Genomic DNA, 16,988 nt, shown 5'->3' with positions numbered 1-16,988 from the left:
TTCTCTCCATCTAAGAGTGTGGGCTTTGCCATCGTGGATCCGAGAGCGAACCTGCTGCTTCTCTCTCACCCACGCTCCCCCATCCTCTAAGTGGGACTGGCTATAATACCTTCCTCATGTGGCTGTTTGCAGGGTTAAATGAGTTTATAACATGGAAAGGATAAGATGATTGAAAGCATGCAGTAATAAGCCCCAAATTCATATTAATTATCACTATCTGTTTTTATATCACACTTTCTATTATACCATGAGTTTCAAGAGCAACAAGATTTTGTCTTATTTTATCTCAGGACTCCCAGTAAATAGAACAATGGTTTGAATGGAGTATGCTTTCTTCAATAAATGCTGATTTCATGATTTATGAAGATTGTTAGAGAATTTTAGATAACAATCCATATAAATCTGAACAATGAACAGGAGAGAAGAAAAGGGACAAGAGTGCTGTTTTGTGAGGGACACCAAAACTTTCAGACAAAAGCCCACTGCTCCAAAATAGATTCTGGAAGCGTCTGTGAGAGAACTGGGCAGATTTTAGGAAAACAGCTTGAATTCAGAAGCACCCAGAGACCCTTCAGCCTGCAGCAGCCATCAGCTGGGAATCTTCTGAGCAGAAGTGTAAGTTCTTACCGAAAAAATTCAGATCCCTGACTTACACAGCCCTATACCCCGTCTTGAACTAATGGAGACAAGCTCCTGAGCAATCTTTGGGAAAAGGGAGCAGAATGCAAAGAAGGGAGCAAGAGACACTTCCTTTGAATGAACATTGCAGAAAGAAAAGAAATTCGAAGCCAGACAGACCTGGCTAGCGGTGTTTTACCTGGGGCCGGGCCCCTCACCTCGGCTGAAGAGGCCCCTCACCCATGAAAGGGGCGGCCGGCAGGAGCTCGAAGGGGTCTGGGAGGAAGGAGGAGAAGAAGTGGCCGTGGCCGCGGGGGCGGCACTCTGGGCCCTGCACGGGCAGTGCTGCAGAGCGGGGAGACGGACCCTCCGGCAGGGTAAGTCCGGCTGCGTATCGATTAATCGCAGGCCTCCAAGCTGAATGTAATTAAGTCTATACTGTGCTGCTGTTCCTCCTAAATTCCAATAAAATCACATCACAAAATTGGGGCACGATGAAGGACTTCTGACAAGGAGACGACAGATCTGAGTCATCCAGCATATGTACTTCATGCCACGGTCCACCCTGCTGTCCCACGGAGGCTCCGCCACAGGCGCCGCTAGGTACGGCCCGCTGCAGGGCCCCAGTGTGGGAGAAGGCACACTGCACAGGCCAAGGAGGCCGGGGGCCAAAGAGGAGGGAGGCAAGGCAGCGCCTGCCGGGCTGCCCCTTTTCAGTGGCTTTCCGGAAGTCCCATCCAGTACTGTTCCTTACACCCTATCTGCAAAGACATTCAGAAATGTCACTTTTAAGTCAGGCACCGTCCTTCTAACAATATAGTGGTTTCTCTCCCCAAAATACAGAAAACAAAAACCTGACAGTCAAGTCAAAAAAAAGGAAAGGAACAAGTTCCAAGTCCCTAACCCAAATGAGTGTCTCTAACACACCTAGCTCAGAAAATGATAGAACCGACACAACACAAGTAAAAGCTCTAGTAGGTCGAATACTGAATGCGGATGTACCACATGCACATAAATGGGGGGGGGATAAGTTAAAGATATATAAAATATACACAGCCAACAGACAGAATATGTAACGTTTCCAAACTATTCATGGAACATTTTTAAAAATTGACCATGTACTAAGTCTAATCCCCCACCAGCACCTAAATAGATCTCATGCAATACATGGTCATCGTACAATTAGAAATTCACAACAAAAGGATAAGCAAGAAGCAAGGAATGGCCCCTTCTGAGGGAGGAAGGGATGTGTCTGCTGGCCTGAGGCCAGGCTGGGCAGGGCAGGGTCTCCAAACCAGCCCGTCCTCACTGTCCACAGGGTCTCTCTCAATGAAAGAATCCATTCCTTGACTACCTGGGGTAGACCATGTACCCCGACAAAGTATGGATTCACTTGTGAATAGAAGCTTCTAAAATCCCAAGTAGGTGTAGCCAAACTGAAGGAGGGCAGGCCTAAATGCGCATGGCTGCAGAGCTTAAGAGAGCAAATTCAGATGCAGGGGATCCCAAGCAGGAAGGCAGCAGAGGACCAGGAGGGAGGGATGGCCGTGGGGGTGGAGGGGGCAGGGTAAGTGCTGAGGAAGCCCAGGGAGGGGCGGCATCCTGTACTGGAATGCTACCATTTTGGGGGGCAAAGTGTGACCTTGCAGACACCTTGATTTTGGATTTCTAGGCTCCCAAACCATGAACCAATATATTTTTGTTCTTACGCCACCCAGGGCTTGGCATTTTGCCAAAGCAAGGCAAACTGAGACACCACCTCTGGATTTATGTTTTGAGTTAGTTCCTGTTTTCATAGATAACAGAGGAAGACCTCCATCTACCAATGCCAACTGGTGAATCTCGCCCCTGGAGATTGGAAAGTAGTGAGATCTTGCTGAAGGAACCATGTTCTCCGTGAGTGAGCTAAGATGGTGGCCTCCAAATTGAACACGGAAATCATGACTGCTCAGAGCGAGGGCTGGGCTTGGCCAGCGCCATCCCTCCCAAAAGGTGTTCTTTTGTCCTGGCCCATTTTTCTTTCTGTCTGTCTAGAAAGGAAGATGTGATGACTGAAGCAGCTGCCACTTTGCAGCACTGAGTCAACTTGGAGCAGGATTGGCCAAATCTAGCCTCTGACCTATCTGCAAATATATAACCTGACCTATCTGCAAATTATAAATAGTTCTAACATTTTAGAGGGTGCATACAAACTCATAACCCATAAGTTATTTCTTTGCCCACTAAGCAGCATCTCCCCGTCTAATCCCCTTTCTCTCACATTAATACTGATATACTGGCTTTCCTCAGGTTAGTCTTTTGCCTGGATGTATTTTCACATCCATTTTCTTTATTTTTTTTTTCTTTTTTTATTATTGTTCTGTTTTTTTCAAAGATACATTGATCAAATATAATTACAACATTACAATGTTACAAATAACATTACAAATAACATTAAAAATATTTAAAAATATAAAAAATATAGGGAGTATATGAATGCTCATCTTGTCATAATAAATTAGAAAAAAAAAGAAAAATATATAAGAGGTTCCCATATACCCCACTCCCCACACCCCCACATCCCCCACTCCTCCCACATCAACAATTCTTTCATTAGTGAATTTGGTGAATACATTTTGGAGCACTGCTACACGGCATGGATTATAGTTTACATTGTAGCTTACGCTCTCTCCCAGGCCATTCGGTGGTTTATGGGAGGATATATAATGTCCTGCCTCTGTCCCTGCAATATCATTCGGGACAATTTCAAGTCCCAAAAAATGCCCCCATATCACACCTCTTTTTCCCTCTCCCTGCCTTCAGCAACTCCCACGGCCACTGTCAATCCTTGGAGTTATCTGGTCAGCCCTGTCTCTTGTAACATTTTAATAGGTCAGTTTTAGGTACATTTAATTTCTTTTATGTTAGAATTATTAAACTATAAGACTTATTTCTACCTACTTATTTAATGTTTTCTATACGCTGTACTTTATTTCTGTTTTGTTAATTCTCCCTTTTTTCCCCATCTATTAGATGATTAAGGATTTTTCACTTTTACTGGTCTGGAAATTATGCATACTTTCCTTTTTAAAAAGTCTCTCAAAAAATCTTAAGATGTGCATTTAAGTGTTTCTTTTCAAAAACAGATAAATATAATCAGTATCTCCATCCTCGTAAATAACACAATCGGCAGAGAGCATTTACTCCTTCCAAAACCCCCACCCATGTCATCATCTGAAATTTAGTTCCAACTTGTAATTTTACTAAATAATTATTGTACTGTGATCATTAAGTCAAACTTAAAACTTATTTAAATCCTCAAAATACTCACTGATTGTATTGTTTAATTTAATTTCTTGCTCCTAATTCCTTTCTCTTGGGTTTGTATTTCTTCTTGCTAAAGTACCTCCTTTAGGCTTGGCAAACTTTTGTAAAAGACCCAAAAGTAAATATTTTACGCTTTGCAAGCTATATAGTCTCTATGGCAACTATTTAGTTTGACCATTGTAGTATGAAAGGAGCCATAGACATGTAATTAAATAAGCATGGCTGCGTTCCAATAAAACTTTATTTATTGACTCTGAAATTTGAATTTTGTGTAAGTTTGTTTTCTTCTTTTGATTTCTTTTGCCCCTTTAAAAAATGTATAATCCATTTTTAGCCCACGGACCATAAAAAATGAGTGTCAGTCTGGATTTGGACAAAGAGCCATAGCTTGTTGATCACTGCATGAAGATGTCTTATTCCACAGTATACTTCCTGACTCATATGCATCTCAAAATGTCTTGATTTTATACTACTGCCACTCTAGAAAACTATTTTGGATGAGTAAGTAATTCAAGAATTCTCTTCAAAATATTACTAAACCATTCTTCTGGCTCCTAATAGTACTGAGGAGAAATCTGATGTCAATGGGATTTTCATTCCTTTGTAGGAAATCCGTTTCTTCTACCTTTTCTTTAATTTCCTCTGGTAACTTTTAGGATTTTCTTTCTATCTATAATGTGAAAGCTTGACTGATAACATAGGCCAGTTCTTGGAAGGTCCATCCAGCACACCTTCAAATACTTTTGTGTGTCTCCTGTCCTCTATTCTATCCATTTTCTCTTTCAGCAACTCCCCGCCCCCCTTGCTCCCCCAGGATACAGACCATGGTTTCTGGGCCATTTTCCATGTCTCATAACTTTTCTAGCTTGTTCTTTCTTTGTGCTGCCATGGCCTTGGAGATTTCTTCTGTTCAGCTCATCTTTTAAAAATTTTTTTAATCTTCTAAATTATATTTTTATATGCACAAATTATAATTGTTTTTCCTAATTCCTTTTCGTTATTCGAAAGCCTTTTTTCCTTCATAACCTTCTTTCTGGCTTTCATTGCTGTTTTCCTTCCTTTTTTTCTTTCAGGTTTAAGACTATTTTAAATTTCTTTTCAGAATACTTTACAATCTTTTCTTTTGGTTGAGTGTATATTCTTCCGCTCTTGGACATTTGTTTGTCCCCCCATGGACTTGGGCCTCCTCCAGTGTTTTGGAATTCCTGGTTTTGAGATCATCATCACCCTGGCCCTGGGGTTTCTCTACCTTCCACCCTGGGAGTCCCAGGGTACAGGTCAGGGCCTCACCCGCCCCATGTGGTGGATGGATCTCAGGATGATTCCTATCCTTGCAGTGACTCCAGGACAAGGGCAGCTGCCTCTGTTTAAGCCACACTCCTAGGTAAGCAGGCACCAAGCATTGCAGACTCTAGAAATGGACAAGTAGCAAATTTCTAGCCCCCACTTCAAGATACCTAGGGTTTTAAGGAAGCAAAAGTTTCAGAGTGTCTTATTTTGTTGAGCAGATCTCAAACACAAAAGAAGGGGATAAATCTTATTATACCTTCTTACAAGTCACAGTCCTTTTTCCAAGTTCTATGAATAAACAAGGATCCTGCAGTATTTTGAACAGCCAAGGGAACTTTTGCTCCATATCAAATGCTGCTGCCACTTAACTGGCTTCTCATATGCAAGGCTGAGATGGGCGTTGCTGGGGCTGGTCCCAAGGGGAGACACCCTCTTGGGTTTGGTTTCCACCACCTGGAAGGCAATTGTCAAAACCTACCATGTGTGCGTGTAAAATGCACCCATGTATTTTAGAAAGTTTTTAAAGAAGAAGACAGCCAAAATATTTTTACTGCACATGAGGCACTGTTTCATGTTGGAGTGTTGGGGGGAAAAAAAAGAAGAATATGAGAAGAACTGGCGAGAAGATTTAAGCTGACTCACAGATTAAAATGTTTACTGCCTCCGTGGTCTTGGAGAACCGTCTCTGAGCTAGGACGTTTTTCATTCCAGTCTCTGCCTCTCCAACAGCCTCTGGGATTTCACAAAGTGGGATTAGACACTGGCCCTTGTGTGCTTCTTACCACCTGGGAGACCTTGAAGGCCAGGTAGGGTTCAAACAGGGAGAATATGGGAGGAGAATTTCGGCTGGGGGGTGGGGGAAGGGTGGGCAACATTACATGGGCCAGAAGGTGGGTGAGGAGTTACAAGGAATGAGTGAACTTGGCTAGTGCAGGAGAGGCACCTGAGAAGGGCCTTCAAAGCTGGCTCTGAAACAAAAAATAAAATAAAAGCAACAAATAAAAGAACGAAAATACAACTAAAAATTTAAAAAGAACAACAACAAATAAAAGAAACAAAGCTGGCTCTGGAATGTGGAATCTGCCCCATGGACAAAAGAAGTCATTAAATGAGCTCTTACTTTGTAGAGCCCTTCACACTTGTGACAGCCTTGTTACATCTCACGGGCATTGGGTCCCAAATACCCCTGTAGTGATAACACTACGCGATCTTCATTTCAGAAAAGGAAAATGAGGTTGGGGGTGGGCCACACAGCTCATAAATAATGAGATTTAAATCCAGATCTTCTCAGACCACCTTTAGGGACCTTCCTTACACACAGGGTGAGCAGGTGGTGACTTGAGGCAGAGCCGGGGGCGTGGGGCCCTTGGGGTTGGCTGGGAAGATCAACAAGGTGCCTCGTGAAGAAAGATCAGGGGCAGTGGACAGAGGAAACATTTTAGAGATTGCTCTCTCTGTCACATATTATTCTTTGTGTTTGTTTTTACTTTTTTTACAACATTTTTAAAAAATTATTAGCTTGAAAGCTATGCAAAAAGACAGTATGGTGGGAGCCATTCAGAAGGCTGCAGAAGTATCCCAGGTAAGAAACTGGGAGGGCTTGGGCTGGGAGATGGCCTGCGGAGAGAAAAAATATTAAAAAGATGAAGAAGGGACTCAGTTCTACAAAGAGCCCACAAGACAGAGGGGATGAGCAGGCATGGAAAGCAGGGGAGGGGCAGCTGGAAGACTTGGAACCTTCACCAGTGCCCGTCTCTCATCAAGCATCCTCCTTCCTCAACCAGGAGATGGACACAAGAGCCAAATGACCAACAGAGCCATCGACGGAAGCAAGAGGAGCACCAGCACTGCCAGGAAGAATGGTGTATCAGAGAGACATAGGGCGAGGCTGGAGGGCATGGGAAGAGTCCAGGCGGCCACGCAAGCCAGGAGCAAAGCAGATATTGTCACTCTGTCTATCAACAACCATGGAAGGGAGCTATCCAGGGAGCCCCATGCACCGGCAAGTACCGGTCCTGACTCTTGTCGCATCCAGGTACTATGCTAAGTATTCTATATGCACAGCCTTGCTCAATTTCCCACCTCATCTCCAGGTGGTACTTACAACAATTACGTCCCGGCAACCTAAGTAACTGGGGCATAGAAAACTACACCATGGCTGCAGAGAGTGACAGTCAAAGGCCACAACTCCATCGTCTGGTGGCCTTTCCGCAGCAGTGGGCCCTGCGGCAGAGTGCCTATTTTGCTCGGCTCCAGTTTCCTCACCTGTGAAATAAAGACTGTAACTGTAGTATGAGGAAAAAAGAGAAGGGGCACAAGTGCCCAGGGCTTGTGGTGGTGGAGGTGTTGGGTTGTCACCCACAGTCACACAGCTAGCAAGTGGCAGAGAGGAGATTAGAATCCAGAATGACCACTAACTGATCATAGGAAGGAAAAGGAAAGGGAAAAAAGACAACTCCAGAGTGAAGTTTCTAGATTACCTCCTATGGAATATGAAGCTATGTGTCCTGTCAACCTTGGAAAAAGGATGAACGGTGATTAAAGTTGGTTAGAGTACTCCCCCAAAGCCAGGAGCTGATACTGGCTGCTGTAATGGCAATATCAGCACCTGTCATCGGACAGCAGGTGTGGCATCACCGTCAGGGTGGAGCCGAGGTGCGTGTGGCAGACGGGGAGGCTGAGCAGTGGGGCAGTCTCTGGGTCCAGCACTCTCACACGTCCAGTCACCTTCCAGGTGCGTGCTCCACTGATTTTTAGCAGAAAATATATCTCAATTCCAGAGAAGTAAAGAAACTGATCCAGAGTCACGGAGTCACCAAACAAGGTCAAACTTGATAACCCTGCTCATGGTGTGACATCAAGATGTAAGCAGGCATTCGAAGGAAGAGTAGAAGAGAGGTCACAGACAGAGATATTCCTGAGAGGGAGCAGATTTAAGAGATCAGCGCTGCCTTCTCCATTTGCCCCCGCCATCCCCGTGGCTTTGGAGAAGAGCAAGACTTACCCGTGTCAGCAGACTGTCCAAGCAGAGTCATCTATGTGGCAGGCCCGCACGGACAGGAAATGGGAAGGCTGCTTGTGCTGACAGTTCTGGTAGATTCTCTACTTTTTGCCAAATATGTGTTCAAGTAATCGTGAAACATATGGGAATCTAAACCACACAGCGATGACAGCAAAGCTGATAAGGAAGACGCTTCCTCGACCTTTTGAGAAATGGTGCCTTTCTCTACTACCTCCCTCAGGACTGAGAGCAGGATTCCCTCCTATTACATGGGCCTGGTCCTCACGGCAGCAGTAGTCCAACCTTGCTAGTTTGTAAAACTTGTTAAAATATAAATTTCCAGACTCTTCTTCCAAGAATTCTGCTTAAGTCTGGGGTGCCCAGGAATTTACATTTTTCTCAGCTTGCTCCCAGGTGACTGTGATGTTGACAGTCTTTGGGTCTCACTTAAAGAAACATGGTAGGCTTCCACTGCCTCCTAAAACTAAGCAAATAATTAAAAGTGTCCAAAAAGCTCCTACGACAGCCCAGGATGGTGAGGGAGTATGGAACAAGGACCTATGTCTAGTGTGGGAGGTCAAGGAAGCATCTCTGAGAAGGTCATATTTCAGCTGAGACCTGAGCCAGGGAATTGAGAAACGAGTCAAAGGAGAACCCTCCAGGCCAAAGAAATGACTCAAGCAGAGGCTTAGATGTCAAGGAGATCATAGACCCTCAGAGAACCTAAAGGAATTTCATCCAGTCTCCGATGGAAAGGGAGGAAGAGAAACATTAGAGGTAGGCAGACACCTGAGTGGGAAGGACCTTGTAAGCCAAACACAGGGGGTGGATTCACACTGAGATCAGTAGGGAGCTACAGAAGAATCTCAAGCAGGTGATTATGTGACTCTGGTTGGGGGTAAAAGCAGGGTTCCAGAGAAGAAGCTATCTGCCTTGGGGGTCCAGGTGATAGGTGGGAGGGATTTAGATAAGATGGGGGCAGTAGAGCTGGAGGGAAGAAGCGGACAGGAAAGACATTTAGGAAGTAGAATCCACAGGGCACGGTGGAGGCTAATATCCAAGAGAGAAAGGTGCCCTAGATTCCTGACCTGGGTTGCTGATGCTATGCCCCTAGATGAGGAGTGCTGAGGTGTGCCTCAGCCGGGAGGGCTGGCCGTGAGCTCCATAAGACAGGGACATGTCTGATGCTTTCTGCTGCCTCCACATGGCCTGCTGCAGGTTAGAGGCTGGAAGTAATTGTCAAATCAGAGAATAAGGATCACGAGTTGTGTTTGCGGCATGTTGAGTTTGAGATTCCTGTGAGAGGTCTAAATGGAAAGATCAGGTGGAAAGGTCTATCTAGATGTGGACACCTAGAATTCCCAGGAGAGGGTTAAGATGGATGGTAGAGCATTTGAAGTCATCAGGATATATAGATGGTAATTGAAATCATAGAAGCATTTGAGAAAATTAGATAATGTAGAGTGATGAAAGACAAGAAGAGAGAACGAATAAGGGAGGGGAGGGGAGGGAAAAGAGAGGAGGGAGAGGAAGAGAAGTGAGGGAAGAAAGCAGAGGAGGGAAGGGGAGGAGAGAAGAGAGCCTAGGATCAAGGATGAGAAAAAACATTTTCAGTGTGGTAAGAGTTGGTGGAACAAGCCCATGAGTCCTGGGCTGGGGTAGTCGGGGGCAAATATAAACAAAAGGGAGCTCAGGGGGGGCCAAGAGAAACCCATGATCAGAGATGGCCTCCAAATCAAGAGAAACTACACAGAAGCTTCAATTTGGGGCCCCAGGCTTTCCAACTGGAAAACACTTTATTATAAAGCGTCAGCTAGATTCTCCTTCAAATTAACCCATTTGAAAGGGGCTAAAGGTAATTTATAGAAGACCTATACGGTGCCAAGCACCTTATAAAAATCATCCATAAAAATGGACATGTATCGAGTGCTTACCATTTGCAATGTTCTGTGCTAAGCGTTTCCCATGCATTACCCCGTTTAATCCTAACTCTAGCCCTCTCCAGTGGATATTAGAGTCCTCACTTTTCAGATAAGGAAGCTGCATGCCCGAGCATTTCAGAGACTCGCCCATGCTCACAAAATCAAGCGGCCAAGTCAGGATTAAAACCCAGGCCCCCAGCTCCTGCACAGTACCGCCTCTCTCTGCATATGCTGGTGAGCTGTGGAAAGGAACCCATTCCCAGTGAGTGGAGACTGGAGATAGAGCAACTCATAGATGCCAAGCCCAAAGCGGCCCTGCCTGTGGGATCAAACCACAGGCCTTAGCAAGGCTGTCCCTTCCTCCTGCAAGCTGACATAAGCCTGGCCCTGGCAGGACCCCACAGGCTCCCCAGCCTCCGCCAAGATCTGCCTAAGGCCGACTCAGCTACCTGGGAGCTCTCTAGCGCTGATTTATAGTGTGTTTGCTGTGCTTGGATCATAAATCTCCACCCCTAGAACATTTCAGTTTGGCATTTGTTGACCAAAGACAACGTGTGTTAAAAAATGTTTGGAGATTTTGCCAGATAATCACTACAGACTACTTAAGAAAACACGCTGTCCTCACATAAGTGAAATTCTGCAAGTGAGTGATTTTGCTACCGGGGCAAATACCTCCCCTGTCTACTGTTTTATTGCCTTTTTTGTTTTGTTTTAATAGAAGAGGCAGATTCTTCATATCTGTCTCTTTACCACCTCGCGAGTTCATCAAGGGAAAACTGAGACAAGGATTTGTCAAAAGATAGCTCCCTCGGGGCCTAGAAGAGTTTTGATTCTTTTGAACCAGAACTTTTTGGCCGAGTGAGTCTCAGAAGCATTCATGTGGTAAAACACCTGCAAAAGGACTGTGAAACACAGATGTGTTACGTGTGAAAAGCCAAAGGCAGCACCGGGAGCTCCATCTGACACCGCAATCCAGTACAGACAAGCTCAAGACTTTAGAGAACATTATTGGAGAAACAAGGCAGGAAAAGTCCCATCAATTAGCTGTGCTTAGCGTCTGCCCAGGTGTGTCCTTGTCACAGCTGGGCAGACTTGGAAAATACTGACAGCGTTCAATACCAATCATTGATGAACCATCTCATCCAGTTTATTTATTTTCTTTTGGGAGGGACCAGGGATTGAAACCAGAACCTCGTATGTGGGAAACAGGTGCTCAACCACTGACCACACCTGCTACCTGATGGGAAGCTGGTTTTTTAGTTTTGTTTGTATTGTTTTTAGGAGGGCCCAAGAATCAAACCCAGGACCTCATATGTGGGAAGCAGAAACTCAACCACTTGAGCTAATCCATAGCCCCCCCCCCATCCAGTTTAAAGAGAAACAGCATTCTGAATTGGAGATAGTTGAAGTTTAAATGGAGGGGAGGCTGGTGTAAGAAATATGAACGCCATTGGGAGTCACCCTTGGACTCTGGGGCCCTTCAACAGAGCCATCTCTTTTAAGGGGATGTCCATTCTGTAGGTCCAGCTGCCATCATGGTGGAATGTATACCCAAGGTTGGTCAGCTCTCCTGATTTCTCCATGGAACTTGGAAATTCTGATTTCAGTGTCACAAATCCAAGTTTGAAATATATATCGCTAATGTAAAACAATGGAACTATGTGTGGGCCAAATAAAACGCATCCATGAAATAGAACTTGACAATGACTGCCGGCCAGTGGCCAAGATTTGACTGTTTCTGCAGACTTAGAACTATGGGACATTTTAACAATTATTTTGCCATGTTGTATGATGTTGGTCCTTGACTTTCCATAATTAAGCAGACTGGGCATTATTTGTTGGGCTCAGAAATTCAAGACTTTCGGTGGGCTGGAGGACCTGGGACTCAGATTCTTGTCACTGTTGACCTGAGAGACTTGCCTGGCCTTTCACCTGATAACCTTGACTCCTTTGGCCATGGGCCATTCCATGAATGTTACCTCTCACTTTTGTTCCACTTGGAAATTGGGTCTGATATTTACTCTAATGATAATAATGACATTAGCAGATATTTATTAAATGCCTATCATATGCAAGTTGCAGCATGAGGCTCTTCATGCCATCATCTCATACAACCCTCACTTGGACATAGAGGCTCCCATCATCCCCATTCCACAGACGAAGGAGTGGAGGCACAGGGAGAGTGAGATGCATGCACAGGGCCATGGAACTCATTAAATGGGAGAGCTGGGATTCGAACCCAATTTGTCTGTTTTCAGAGCCCAAGAGAATGCTTGGCCTGTCTCCATTCACAGCTGTGCCTCTTGCAGCTGACTTCTCATTGCACCAGCCCAGGTCAACAGTTCTCCTGCAGCTCACCCAGGCTTCCACGCACCACCCAATGCTCTAGTCTCCAACCCTGAAGAATGGCCACTCTCCTTAGTTTTGAACATTCTACCCCAGCTTTGGTGGCATGCATTGGCCCTTGATGGGGTCTGGTAAGCCATGAGGTGTCCCCTGTAAATAAGTGGCATATGCCCAAGTGAGAGACATTCCTTAAATTATCTTCCAGCATTCAACAGAGCAGTGCTGTCTGAGCAGTTATATAAAGTTTTCTGCAAAGTTTCCAAGTGAATGCAGGGCTGTCCGTCCAGCTGCAACAACCAAAAGCCTAGTTGTCAGACTTAGACAACTCTCTGTCCTTGACCTCCTCCTCAGTCTACTCAATCACCAGATCCAGTGGATTTTGCTGCCTGAACATCTCCAACGTCTGCCTGCTTCACTCCGTCGCTGCTGTCCTAGCAGCCCAAGCCCTCACCGGCTCTCACCTGGACCCTCAGCACCTAGTGTCCTCTCACCTGCCAGTGCATTCTCCATTCCGCCACCAGCATGAGCATTTGCAGTTGAAATTTGATTATGACTCTGCTCCACTGTAAATATTTCAATGGCTCCTTATTGATCTTAAGATTAAAATATGGCCTCCTACTCCCCCAAAGATCGGACTCCCGCTTACCTCTCTTCCCTTCATTCAGATTTCAGTTCAAAGGCCACTTCTGCCACCCCAAGACTAGATCAGGCCCCCTTGCTTATCTACCATTAAAGCTCCTCTACTTTACTTCGTAGCATCTATCATCATTTTAATTAAATAACTAATTACAAAACTGGGATAATGTCTGCCTCCCCGCCAAGAATATAAGTTTCACAAGGAAACATATTCATTTACTCTTGGAAACTCAATACCTAGCAGAACATCTCCCACGTGGCAACGAGTTAGTGGCTCGTGGTAGAAGGAAAGAGACAAAAGGGAGGCAGGGAGGTAAGAGTCCTTCTTCCAGATATAGGTGAGAAGTAAAGACCCTCAAGTCCAAGTGAATTGCTTTGGCTAGTCATTCACTGGCTCACTCAAGATGACGGTTGTTCTTTCCCTGAGAGTGTGACAGTCTCATCATAGCTGTAAGCCTGTGTCCAAGCTCATCTTCCCTACAGCCAAACTCTTCTGAGATTTGAATCTTCATCTTTGGAAGGTAAGTACTATTCCTGCATTTGTAACTTTTTAAAAAAATTTTCATTAGCATCACCAAATTCACTGTCCATGGAGATGAGGACATTGTCCCTGGATACACTACATCAGCTCTACACAAGGCATGTGCATCAGGCATGTTAGGAAAAAAAAAAATCACCGAGCAGGCGCGTCGTATCAACCCTCCACATGGCCTGATGCAGGCATCTCATTGCCACACCTTTTTATAGTTAATAAATTAATCTAGGTTTTGCTCCTTCAGGCATTCTTACAGCAACAGAGGCTTCTTAACCTTTATCCCAGATCCCATCCCTGGGAACTCAGGGCTGCAGTGACATGAAAAGCACTTTGCTCGAGGATTAGAAAGGAGGAGACCAAGACACGTGTCTGGGAGTCCTTCGAGGCGAGCACCATCCTCTTCGCCCTTGAAGGTCTTACAGCTGCTGGTAAGTTTGATCTGGAGAAGAATTGGGAAAGAGGCTTGCATCATGCAAAGGGGTGGAACCTCAGGGAGAGTGGATCGGGAGGGAGAAAAAGCTGCTCGTCACCCAGAAAGTTTGTGTGTACGAGCTCTGCCATTACTGGGAGACGTATGTAATTATCGAGCAGCTTGGGAGAAGTCTCAGACTGAAACCCACAAATAAAACTCTCCAGTGCCTGGTGAAGCCATCTCGATTGCTTTCCAGAGGAAACAATGTGACTGAGTAACCTTTTAATGTGTCTCCCTTTCCCTCAATGATATGCTAGATAATTATTTATTTTGTTGTCTAAGGAGTTAATTAGGCTTGCATTGTGTTTTCAGTTGAAAGTCCTGTTGTTTAGGTACTAGAAATTGGCTTTTTGTTTTGGGTTGTTTTTTTTTTTTTTTTTTCAGGGTAATGGGGACTTATTAATTGAGTGGCTGGCTCTGGGTGAAGCTACCAGGGACACCGTGTGGATTTCCTGCAAGTAAACTGATGGATGCGTTAGCCCTGGAAGGCCGTGTTCAAAATAAGAGTGCCTGAGTGCAGGAAAACCCTTGGTGGACAGCTTCAGGCGTCATTTCATTTCCTCGTGTTTACATGGCTATTTACAGTTTGCAAATCTCAGTCACTGACAATCGCTCATTTAGTCCTAAGCGAAGAGCTTCTGGAATGCAATCTATTACTCCTAATCTGCAGATGGAGCAGCTGAGAGTCTAGACAGGACCCCTTGCTGTCACTGTCTAGTCCATCTATTGAATAAGGTGTAAAGAGGAAATAAAGGAGATGGACTCCCCAGTAGAAAGTCCTACATTTGAATCCAAGTTCCTACAGTTTTCACTTCCTCTAATAATCAGCAAACATCAGCCAAGCACATGTCTGGTCCCAGGCACCCTGCAAGACAATGGAGACCCAAACATGAGCAGCGCAGACTTCCCTGCTGTGCTGCTGACCTTGGACGACAGACTCATCTCTGACGGGGAGAATACTATTGACCTTGGAGGACTATTATTAGGTTAGAGACTGCATATGTTAAGCATCAAACATAGCATTTGGAATCTAGCAGGATGGGAGCTATTCTTAATTTGATTCCACGTCCTTTCACTGCTCACCATGTCATGGGCAGAGCCTCCACTCCGGGCACAAGCTACCTTTTAATCGGGGTCCTTTTGTTGCCTCTTAGCTGATCCATTGCTTACTAGAACTTGCTTTTCCCACTTCCCACCTCTCCTTTCCTGCTGGGCTAGTCCCTGCTCAAGCTTCCAGAGCCCTGTTACTTCCTCAACTGCTAACTCGTTCCTGGGTGGCAGGTTTGTGCTAAGTAATTTACCCCCTGGCTTTCACAGTACCCCACCTAGTTTTCACAAAAAGTCTATAAAGTGGGTGCTATGTTTTCATTTCTCAGGAAATAAAGTCAACCTCAGAGAGGTAATTTGTGCCAAGTCACGGAGCCAGCGGAGTTAGAGTTCAGCACCAAGCATCTGACGCCAAGTCCACCTGCATCTCCAGGGATAAGCGTCTTTCTTCCCCAAAAAGCTGCCTCTCTAGAAACATGAGCAGCACGTCAGCCCCAATCTGGGCATGAGGGAAGCCCCCAGCCTGTTCTCACAGCCGGCATTTGCCATCCCCGTGGAAGGGTAAGGATCTGTTTCAGGAAAACTCTGGAGGCCAGCGTGATTGTTTGAAATTGTTAATACCCCAGAAAATCATGTTCTTACAGCTAATCCCTTCCTGTGGGTGTGAACCTATCACAGGTAGGGCCTTTCGGTCAGGTTGCTTCAGTTAAGGACTGGCCCAGGGTGGATCTTTTTTTGCTATTTAAGCATGCATTTATTTATTTTTTAACTATATTTTTTGGAAGATACATAGCTCACAAAAAATGTTACATTAAAAAATGTAAGAGGTTCCCATATACCCCACACCCACCCCACCCCACTCCTCCCACACCAGCAACCTCTTTCATCATCGTGGGACATTCACTGCATTTGGTGAAAACATTTTGGAGCACTGCTGCACCAATGGATTACAGTTTACATTGTAGTTCACACTCTCCCCCAGTACATTCAGTGTGTTATGGCAGGATCTAGAATGTCCAGCATCAGTCCCTGCAGTATCATTTAGGACAACTCAAAGTCCCGAAAATGTTCCCACATCACATCTCTTCTTCTCTCTCCCTGCCCTCAGCAACTATTGTGAACACTTTCTCCAGATCAATGCTACAATTTCTTCCATTAGTAGTCACAATAGTTCTATAGTAGAAGTCCATTCTAATCCATATTTTATTCCTATAGTCTGTGGACCCTGGGATGGTGATGTCCACTCCATCTCTATATCGAGAAGGGGGCTTAGATCCCACAGGGCTGATGGACGCAGTTCCCCTGCTTGCAGCTGTTGATATTCTCAGTCCTTGGTGTGGTGGTTGGCCATCTTCACCTCCCTGTTAGCTGACCTGTGAACTCCAACGAACTGGAGAGTAGGAGTTGCAACTCTGCTGAGGCTCAGGGCCCAGCTGAAACATGGCCAGTCCAGAGATTCAAGTCTCCTGAGTATACACCAACCACAGGTTCAGTAAAAGTGACAAAAGAGGCATGTGTAGAGAAGTCACACCTGAGTCCAATTCCACCTCACTCAGGAACACAAATTCTGAAGTAGGGCCAACTGATAAGGCACTGAACTCCAGAGCCATCTGCCATGACCATAGGACCTGGGTGTCTACATAGACCTCAGGAGCACCAGTACCTGGATCTTAAACCTCTCACTGAAATCCTTTATAAATGGGATGGATACAAACAGAAAGAGAGAAAAGGCCCTAGAAACAAGGAGCTGAAAGCAGTGAAACTAGGAAGAGAAGGGAAAGGCCAGCAGAGAACACCTTGTGCCTCTCCATGTGA

The sequence above is a fragment of the Dasypus novemcinctus genome, chromosome 3, assembly GCF_030445035.2.
Source record: "Dasypus novemcinctus isolate mDasNov1 chromosome 3, mDasNov1.1.hap2, whole genome shotgun sequence".
In the NCBI taxonomy this organism is placed as follows: Eukaryota; Metazoa; Chordata; class Mammalia; order Cingulata; family Dasypodidae; genus Dasypus; species Dasypus novemcinctus.
This window is presented reverse-complemented; position numbering follows the sequence as displayed.